Below are 10000 nucleotides of genomic sequence, written 5' to 3'. Positions count from 1 at the left end.
AGGCCGGGGAACATTTTCAACACTTTGGGGCATTTTTAAACACTTTAGCCTTTTTTTCCCTCTCCCACCCACAATCCCTCCTCCTGCGGGGATGGAGAACCAGGGGCCTGGGTGACATCCTCATGCGGGGATGGGGTACCAGGAGGCTGGGGAACATTTTCAACACTTTGGGGCATTTTTAAACACTTTGCTCTTTTTTTTCCCTCTCCCACCCACAATCCCTCCTCCTGCGGGGATGGAGAACCAGGGGCCTGGGTGACATCCTCATGCGGGGATGGGGTACCAGGAGGCCGGGGAACATTTTCAACACTTTGGGGCATTTTTAAACACTTTGCTCTTTTTCCCCCTCTCCCAACCAGGGGGCCTGGGGAGCCTCCTCCTGCGGGGATGGGGAACCAGGGGCCTGGGGAACATTTTCAACACTTTGGGGCATTTTTAAACACTTTGCTCTTTTTCCCCCTCTCCCAACCAGGGGGCCTGGGGAGCCTCCTCCTGCGGGGATGGGGAACCAGGGGCCTGGGGAACATTTTCAACACTTTGGGGCATTTTTAAACACTTTGCTCTTTTTCCCCCTCTCCCAACCAGGGGGCCTGGGGAGCCTCCTCCTGCGGGGATGGGGAACCAGGGGCCTGGGGAACATTTTCAACACTTTGGGGCATTTTTAAACACTTTGCTCTTTTTCCCCCTCTCCCAACCAGGGGGCCTGGGGAGCCTCCTCCTGCGGGGATGGGGAACCAGGGGCCTGGGGAACATTTTCAACACTTTGGGGCATTTTTAAACACTTTGCTCTTTTTCCCCCTCTCCCAACCAGGGGGCCTGGGGAGCCTCCTCCTGCGGGGATGGGGAACCAGGGGCCTGGGGAACATTTTCAACACTTTGGGGCATTTTTAAACACTTTGCTCTTTTTCCCCCTCTCCCAACCAGGGGGCCTGGGGAGCCTCCTCCTGCGGGGATGGGGAACCAGGGGCCTGGGGAACATTTTCAACACTTTGGGGCATTTTTAAACACTTTGCTCTTTTTCCCCCTCTCCCAACCAGGGGCCTGGGGAGCCTCCTCCTGCGGGCATGGAGAACCAGGGGGCCTGGGGAGCCTCCTCCTGCGGGGATGGGGAACCAGGGGCCTGGGGGGCCTCCTCCTGCGGGGATGGAGAACCAGGGGGCCTGGGGAGCCTCCTCCTGCGGGGATGGGGAACCAGGGGGCCTGGGGAGCCTCCTCCTGCGGGGATGGGGAACCAGGGGGCCTGGGGAGCCTCCTCCTGCGGGGATGGAGAACCAGGGGGCCTGGGGAGCCTCCTCCTGCGGTCATGGAGAACCAGGGGGCCTGGGGAGCCTCCTCCTGCGGGCATGGAGAACCAGGGGCCTGGGGAGCCTCCTCCTGCGGGGATGGAGAACCAGGGGGCCTGGGGAGCCTCCTCCTGCGGGCATGGAGAACCAGGGGGCCTGGGGAGCCTCCTCCTGCGGGCATGGAGAACCAGGGGGCCTGGGGAGCCTCCTCCTGCGGGGATGGGGAACCAGGGGCCTGGGGAGCCTCCTCCTGCGGGGATGGAGAACCAAGGGGCCTGGGGAGCCTCCTCCTGCGGGCATGGAGAACATGGGGGCCTGGGGAGCCTCCTCCTGCGGGGATGGAGAACCAGGGGGCCTGGGGAGCCTCCTCCTGCGGGCATGGAGAACCAGGGGGCCTGGGGAGCCTCCTCCTGCGGGGATGGGGAACCAGGGGGCCTGGGGAGCCTCCTCCTGCGGGGATGGAGAACCAGGGGGCCTGGGGAGCCTCCTCCTGCGGGCATGGAGAACCAGGGGGCCTGGGGAGCCTCCTCCTGCGGGCATGGAGAACATGGGGGCCTGGGGAGCCTCCTCCTGCGGGGATGGAGAACCAGGGGGCCTGGGGAGCCTCCTCCTGCGGGGATGGGGAACCAGGGGGCCTGGGGAGCCTCCTCCTGCGGGGATGGAGAACCAGGGGGCCTGGGGAGCCTCCTCCTGCGGGCATGGAGAACCAAGGGGCCTGGGGAGCCTCCTCCTGCGGGCATGGAGAACATGGGGGCCTGGGGAGCCTCCTCCTGCGGGGATGGAGAACCAGGGGGCCTGGGGAGCCTCCTCCTGCGGGGATGGGGAACCAGGGGGCCTGGGGAGCCTCCTCCTGCGGTGATGGGGAACCATGGGGCCTGGGGAGCCTCCTCCTGCGGGGATGGAGAACCAGGGGGCCTGGGGAGCCTCCTCCTGCGGGGATGGAGAACCAGGGCGCCTGGGGAGCCTACTCCTGCGGGGATGGGGAACCAGGGGGCCTGGGGAGCCTCCTCCTGCGGGGATGGAGAACCAGGGGGCCTGGGGAGCCTCCTCCTGCGGGCATGGAGAACCAAGGGGCCTGGGGAGCCTCCTCCTGCGGGCATGGAGAACATGGGGGCCTGGGGAGCCTCCTCCTGCGGGGATGGAGAACCAGGGGGCCTGGGGAGCCTCCTCCTGCGGGGATGGGGAACCAGGGGGCCTGGGGAGCCTCCTCCTGCGGTGATGGGGAACCATGGGGCCTGGGGAGCCTCCTCCTGCGGGCATGGAGAACCAGGGGGCCTGGGGAGCCTCCTCCTGCGGGCATGGAGAAGCAGGGGGCCTGGGGAGCCTCCTCCTGCGGGCATGGAGAACCAGGGGGCCTGGGGAGCCTCCTCCTGCGGGGATGGAGAACCAGGGGGCCTGGGGAGCCTCCTCCTGCGGGGATGGGGAACCAGGGGGCCTGGGGAGCCTCCTCCTGCGGTGATGGGGAACCATGGGGCCTGGGGAGCCTCCTCCTGCACCAGGGGGCCTGGGGAGCCTCCTCCTGCGGGGATGGGGAACCAGGGGGCCTGGGGAGCCTCCTCCTGCGGGGATGGGGAACCAGGGGCCTGGGGAGCCTCCTCCTGCACCAGGGGGCCTGGGGAGCCTCCTCCTGCGGGGATGGGGAACCAGGGGCCTGGGGAACATTTTCAACACTTTGGGGCATTTCACAAGCGCTTCCCTCGCTTACGGCCACACCACCCTGAATGAGCCCGATCTCGTCTGATCTCGGAAGCCAAGCAGGGTCGGGCCCAGTTAGTACTTGGATGGGAGACCGCCTGGGAATACTGGGTGCTGTAAGCATTTTTTTTTGCCATTATTTGTGGGTAGAAAAGTGAGAAAAGTGACCTAAAATAGAACCGGGACTAGGCGGCAGTTCCCCCCACCAGGCGGCGGCATTTGGGGCATTATTTGTGGGTAAGAAAGTGAGAAAAGTGACCTAAAATAGAACCGGGACTAGGCCTCAGTTCCCCCCACCAGGCGGCGGCATTTGGGGCATTATTTGTGGGTAAGAAAGTGAGAAAAGTGACCTAAAATAGAACCGGGACTAGGCCTCAGTTCCCCCCACCAGGCGGCGGCATTTGGGGCATTATTTGTGGGTAAGAAAGTGAGAAAAGTGACCTAAAATAGAACCGGGACTAGGCGGCAGTTCCCCCCACCAGGCGGCGGCATTTGGGGCATCATTTGTGGGTCAGAAAGTGAGAAAAGTGACCTAAAATAGAACCGGGACTAGGCGGCAGTTCCCCCCACCAGGCGGCGGCATTTGGGGCATTATTTGTGGGTAGAAAAGTGAGAAAAGTGACCTAAAATAGAACCGGGACTAGGCGGCAGTTCCCCCCACCAGGCGGCGGCATTTGGGGCATTATTTGTGGGTAAGAAAGTGAGAAAAGTGACCTAAAATAGAACCGGGACTAGGCGGCAGTTCCCCCCACCAGGCGGCGGCATTTGGGGCATTATTTGTGGGTCAGAAAGTGAGAAAAGTGACCTAAAATAGAACCGGGACTAGGCGGCAGTTCCCCCCACCAGGCGGCGGCATTTGGGGCATTATTTGTGGGTCAGAAAGTGAGAAAAGTGACCTAAAATAGAACCGGGACTAGGCGGCAGTTCCCCCCACCAGGCGGCGGCATTTGGGGCATTATTTGTGGGTCAGAAAGTGAGAAAAGTGACCTAAAATAGAACCGGGACTAGGCGGCAGTTCCCCCCACCAGGCGGCGGCATTTGGGGCATTATTTGTGGGTAGAAAAGTGAGAAAAGTGACCTAAAATAGAACCGGGACTAGGCGGCAGTTCCCCCCACCAGGCGGCGGCATTTGGGGCATTATTTGTGGGTAGAAAAGTGAGAAAAGTGACCTAAAATAGAACCGGGACTAGGCGGCAGTTCCCCCCACCAGGCGGCGGCATTTGGGGCATTATTTGTGGGTAGAAAAGTGAGAAAAGTGACCTAAAATAGAACCGGGACTAGGCGGCAGTTCCCCCCACCAGGCGGCGGCATTTGGGGCATTATTTGTGGGTCAGAAAGTGAGAAAAGTGACCTAAAATAGAACCGGGACTAGGCGGCAGTTCCCCCCACCAGGCGGCGGCATTTGGGGCATTATTTGTGGGTCAGAAAGTGAGAAAAGTGACCTAAAATAGAACCGGGACTAGGCGGCAGTTCCCCCACCAGATGGCGGCATTTGGGGACCCGTGGTGTGGGTAGAAAACTCACCAAAGTGACTTAAAATAGAACCGGTGCAGGCGGCATGTTCCCCCACCAGATGGCGGCATTTGGGGACCCGTGGTGTGGGTAGAAAACTCACCAAAGTGACTTAAAATAGAACCGGTGCAGGCGGCATGTTCCCCCACCAGATGGCGGCATTTGGGGACCCGTAGTGTGGGTAGAAAACTCACCAAAGTGACTTAAAATAGAACCGGTGCAGGCGGCATGTTCCCCCACCAGATGGCGGCATTTGGGGACCCGTAGTGTGGGTAGAAAACTCACCAAAGTGACTTAAAATAGAACCGGTGCAGGCGGCATGTTCCCCCACCAGATGGCGGCATTTGGGGACCCGTAGTGTGGGTAGAAAACTCACCAAAGTGACTTAAAATAGAACCGGTGCAGGCGGCATGTTCCCCCACCAGATGGCGGCATTTGGGGACCCGTAGTGTGGGTAGAAAACTCACCAAAGTGACTTAAAATAGAACCGGTGCAGGCGGCATGTTCCCCCACCAGATGGCGGCATTTGGGGAGCCGTAGTGTGGGTAGAAAACTCACCAAAGTGACTTAAAATAGAACCGGTGCAGGCGGCATGTTCCCCCACCAGATGGCGGCATTTGGGGACCCGTAGTGTGGGTAGAAAACTCACCAAAGTGACTTAAAATAGAACCGGTGCAGGCGGCATGTTCCCCCACCAGATGGCGGCATTTGGGGACCTGCAGTGTGGGTAGAAAACTCACCAAAGTGTCCTAAAATAGAACCGGGACCAGGGGGCCTCTTCCCCCACCAGGTGGCGGGCTTGGGGGGCTTGGTTTCCGGGTAGAAAACTCACCAAAGTGTCCTAAAATAGAACCGGGACCAGGGGGCATGTTCCCCCACCAGGCGGCGGGCTTGGGGGGCTTGGTTTGCGGGTAGAAAACTCACCAAAGTGTCCTAAAATAGAACCAGGACCAGGGGGCATGTTCCCCCACCAGGCGGCGGGCTTGGGGGGCTTGGTTTGCGGGTAGAAAACTCACCAAAGTGTCCTAAAATAGAACCGGGACCAGGGGGCCTCTTCCCCCACCAGGCGGCGGGCTTGGGGGGCTTGGTTTGCGGGTAGAAAACTCACCAAAGTGACCTAAAATAGAACCGGGCTAGGCGGCATGTTCCCCCACCAGGCGGCGGGCTTGGGGGGCTTGGTTTGCGGGTAGAAAACTCACCAAAGTGTCCTAAAATAGAACCGGGACCAGGGGGCCTCTTCCCCCACCAGGCGGCGGGCTTGGGGGGCTTGGTTTGCGGGTAGAAAACTCACCAAAGTGACCTAAAATAGAACCGGGCTAGGCGGCATGTTCCCCCACCAGGCGGCGGGCTTGGGGGGCTTGGTTTGCGGGTAGAAAACTCACCAAAGTGTCCTAAAATAGAACCGGGACCAGGGGGCATCTTCCCCCACCAGGCGGCGGGCTTGGGGGGCTTGGTTTGCGGGTAGAAAACTCACCAAAGTGTCCTAAAATAGAACCGGGACCAGGGGGCCTCTTCCCCCACCAGGCGGCGGGCTTGGGGGGCTTGGTTTGCGGGTAGAAAACTCACCAAAGTGACCTAAAATAGAACCGGGCCAGGCGGCATGCTCCCCCACCAGGCGGCGGGCTTGGGGGGCTTGGTTTGCGGGTAGAAAACTCACCAAAGTATCGGCAAAATAGAACCAGGGAAGGGGGGGATGTCGGTGACAAGGTGCCCGAGTCAGAGAACCAGGAAAACGGACATAAATCCAGAAAACCTCGGTGTCTGACTGCTCCTCAAAAAGTGGTCTTTTTGATGTCACGAGCGCAACCACCTAGAGGTTAATGGGGAGGGATGGTGTGAGCGCAAACGGATTTTTCCTAAGTGTGACTGCTCCTCAAAAAGTGGTCTTTTTGATGTCACGAGCGCAACCACCTAGAGGTTAATGGGGAGGGATGGTGTGAGCGCAAACGGATTTTTCCTAAGTGTGACTGCTCCTCAAAAAGTGGTCTTTTTGATGTCACGAGCGCAACCACCTAGAGGTTAATGGGGAGGGATGGTGTGAGCGCAAACGGATTTTTCCTAAGTGTGACTGCTCCTCAAAAAGTGGTCTTTTTGATGTCACGAGCGCAACCACCTAGAGGTTAATGGGGAGGGAGTGGAAAAAACGACAAAGTGTTGAGCTCCGGACCGGGATGGCGGGCGACTCGAGCGGTCATGCCCGACTTTGAGACACTTTGTCGCGGTCATGCGAGCGACCTCCACTGCTCCCCGGAGGTGCCCCGGACCGGGTTGGCGGGTGACTCGAGCGGTCGTGCCCGACTTTGAGACACTTTGTCGCGGTCATGCGGGCGTCCTCCGCCGGTCCCCGGAGGTGCCCCGGACCGGGTTGGCGGGTGACTCGAGCGGTCATGCCCGACTTTGAGACACTTTGTCGCGGTCATGCGGGCGACCTCCGCCGGTCCCTGGAGGTGCCCCGGACCGGGTTGGCGGGTGACTCGAGCGGTCGTGCCCGACTTTGAGACACTTTGTCGCGGTCATGCGGGCATCCTCCGCCGGTCCCTGGAGGTGCCCCGGACCGGGTTGGCGGGTGACTCGAGCGGTCGTGCCCGACTTTGAGACACTTTGCCGCGGTCATGCGGGCGACCTCCGCCGGTCCCCGGAGGTTCCCCGGACCGGGTTGGCGGGTGACTCGAACGGTCGTGCCCGACTTTGAGACACTTTGTCGCGGTCATGCGGGCGTCCTCCGCCGGTCCCTGGAGGTGCCCCGGACCGGGTTGGCGGGTGACTCGAGCGGTCGTGCCCGACTTTGAGACACTTTGTCGCGGTCATGCGGGCGTCCTCCGCCGGTCCCTGGAGGTGCCCCGGACCGGGTTGGCGGGTGACTCGAGCGGTCATGCCCGACTTTGAGACACTTTGTCGCGGTCATGCGGGCGTCCTCCGCCGGTCCCTGGAGGTGCCCCGGACCGGGTTGGCGGGTGACTCGAGCGGTCATGCCCGACTTTGAGACACTTTGTCGCGGTCATGCGGGCGTCCTCCGCCGGTCCCTGGAGGTGCCCCGGACCGGGTTGGCGGGTGACTCGAGCGGTCGTGCCCGACTTTGAGACACTTTGTCGCGGTCATGCGGGCGTCCTCCGCCGGTCCCTGGAGGTGCCCCGGACCGGGTTGGCGGGTGACTCGAGCGGTCGTGCCCGACTTTGAGACACTTTGTCGCGGTCATGCGGGCGTCCTCCGCCGGTCCCTGGAGGTGCCCCGGACCGGGTTGGCGGGTGACTCGAGCGGTCGTGCCCGACTTTGAGACACTTTGCCGCGGTCATGCGGGCGACCTCCGCCGGTCCCTGGAGGTGCCCCGGACCGGGTTGGCGGGTGACTCGAGCGGTCGTGCCCGACTTCGAGACACTTTGCCGCGGTCATGCGGGCGACCTCCGCCGGTCCCTGGATGGCGGGCTCCAGTGAGGTCGGCGGGGGAAGGCTCGGGCTGAGGCCGACTTCGGTGCCTCAAAGTCGGACAAGGTTGGATTGGAAGTCCGCTGTGTTGAGGACCAGTGGCATTCGGCGGTGGAACGCTCAGAACTTGGCCGACATCGGTGCCTCAACGTCGGACAAGGTTGGAGTGGATGACCGCTGATAACTCTGGTTCTTTTGCCAGACGAAAGAAATTTTTCCCGAGTGTGACTGCTCTGAAAAAAGTGGTCTTTTTGATGTCACGAGCGCAACCACCTAGAGGTTAATAGGGAGGCACCATAACAGGAGAGGGAGTGAAAAGGCTCGGACGGTGGCCGAGCCTGGTGCCTCAAAATCGGACAAGGTTGGAGTGGATGACCGCTGAAAACTCTGGTTCTTTTGCCAGACGAAAGAAATTTTTCCCGAGTGTGACTGCTCTGAAAAAAGTGGTCTTTTTGATGTCACGAGCGCAACCACCTAGAGGTTAATAGGGAGGCACCATAACAGGAGAGGGAGTGAAAAGGCTCGGAGGGTGGCCGAGCCTGGTGCCTCAAAATCGGACAAGGTTGGAGTGGATGACCGCTGAAAACTCTGGTTCTTTTGCCAGACGAAAGAAATTTTTCCCGAGTGTGACTGCTCTGAAAAAAGTGGTCTTTTTGATGTCACGAGCGCAACCACCTAGAGGTTAATAGGGAGGCACCATAACAGGAGAGGGAGTGAAAAGGCTCGGACGGTGGCCGAGCCTGGTGCCTCAAAATCGGACAAGGTTGGAGTGGATGACCGCTGAAAACTCTGGTTCTTTTGCCAGACGAAAGAAATTTTTCCCGAGTGTGACTGCTCTGCAAAAAGTGGTCTTTTTGATGTCACGAGCGCAACCACCTAGAGGTTAATAGGGAGGCACCATAACAGGAGAGGGAGTGAAAAGGCTCGGAGGGTGGCCGAGTCTGGTGCCTCAAAGTCGGACAAGGTTGGAGTGGATGACCGCTGAAAACTCTGGTTCTTTTGCCAGACGAAAGAAATTTTTCCCGAGTGTGACTGCTCTGCAAAAAGTGGTCTTTTTGATGTCACGAGCGCAACCACCTAGAGGTTAATAGGGAGGCACCATAACAGGAGAGGGAGTGAAAAGGCTCGTACGGTGGCCGAGCCTGGTGCCTCAAAATCGGACAAGGTTGGAGTGGATGACCGCTGAAAACTCTGGTTCTTTTGCCAGACGAAAGAAATTTTTTCCGAGTGTGACTGCTCCTCAAAAAGTGGTCTTTTTGATGTCACGAGCGCAACCACCTAGAGGTTAATAGGGAGGCACCATAACAGGAGAGGGAGTGAAAAGGCTCGGAGGGTGGCCGAGCCTGGTGCCTCAAAATCGGACAAGGTTGGAGTGGATGACCGCTGAACACTCTGGTTCTTTTGCCAGACGAAAGAAATTTTTTCCGAGTGTGACTGCTCTGCAAAAAGTGGTCTTTTTGATGTCACGAGCGCAACCACCTAGAGGTTAATAGGGAGGCACCATAACAGGAGAGGGAGTGAAAAGGCTCGGAGGGTGGCCGAGCCTGGTGCCTCAAAATCGGACAAGGTTGGAGTGGATGACCGCTGAAAACTCTGGTTCTTTTGCCAGACGAAAGAAATTTTTTCCGAGTGTGACTGCTCTGCAAAAAGTGGTCTTTTTGATGTCACGAGCGCAACCACCTAGAGGTTAATAGGGAGGCACCATAACAGGAGAGGGAGTGAAAAGGCTCGGAGGGTGGCCGAGCCTGGTGCCTCAAAATCGGACAAGGTTGGAGTGGATGACCGCTGAAAACTCTGGTTCTTTTGCCAGACGAAATAAATTTTTTCCGAGTGTGACTGCTCTGCAAAAAGTGGTCTTTTTGATGTCACGAGCGCAACCACCTAGAGGTTAATAGGGAGGCACCATAACAGGAGAGGGAGTGAAAAGGCTCGGAGGGTGGCCGAGCCTGGTGCCTCAAAATCGGACAAGGTTGGGGTGGATGACCGCTGAACACTCTGGTTCTTTTGCCAGACGAAAGAAATTTTTTCCGAGTGTGACTGCTCTGCAAAAAGTGGTCTTTTTGATGTCACGAGCGCAACCACCTAGA

The 10000-nt window shown here is 59.3% G+C and overlaps 1 non-coding gene across 1 annotated transcript; it reads left to right on the top strand.

Moving 5' to 3' along the window:
- Positions 1 to 2982: 2982 nt before the first annotated feature.
- Positions 2983 to 3101, top strand: LOC148058198 (5S ribosomal RNA). Its single transcript, XR_015710078.1, has one exon. It is a non-coding gene; the product is annotated as a 5S ribosomal RNA (ribosomal RNA).
- The last annotated feature ends 6899 nt before the right edge of the window (positions 3102 to 10000 follow it).

This window comes from Callionymus lyra, unplaced genomic scaffold (assembly GCF_982586985.1).
Source record: "Callionymus lyra unplaced genomic scaffold, fCalLyr1.hap1.1 HAP1_SCAFFOLD_133, whole genome shotgun sequence".
Taxonomy (NCBI): Eukaryota; Metazoa; Chordata; class Actinopteri; order Syngnathiformes; family Callionymidae; genus Callionymus; species Callionymus lyra.
Note: the sequence above shows the minus strand (reverse complement) of the source record. Positions and strands in the feature narration are given on the sequence as shown.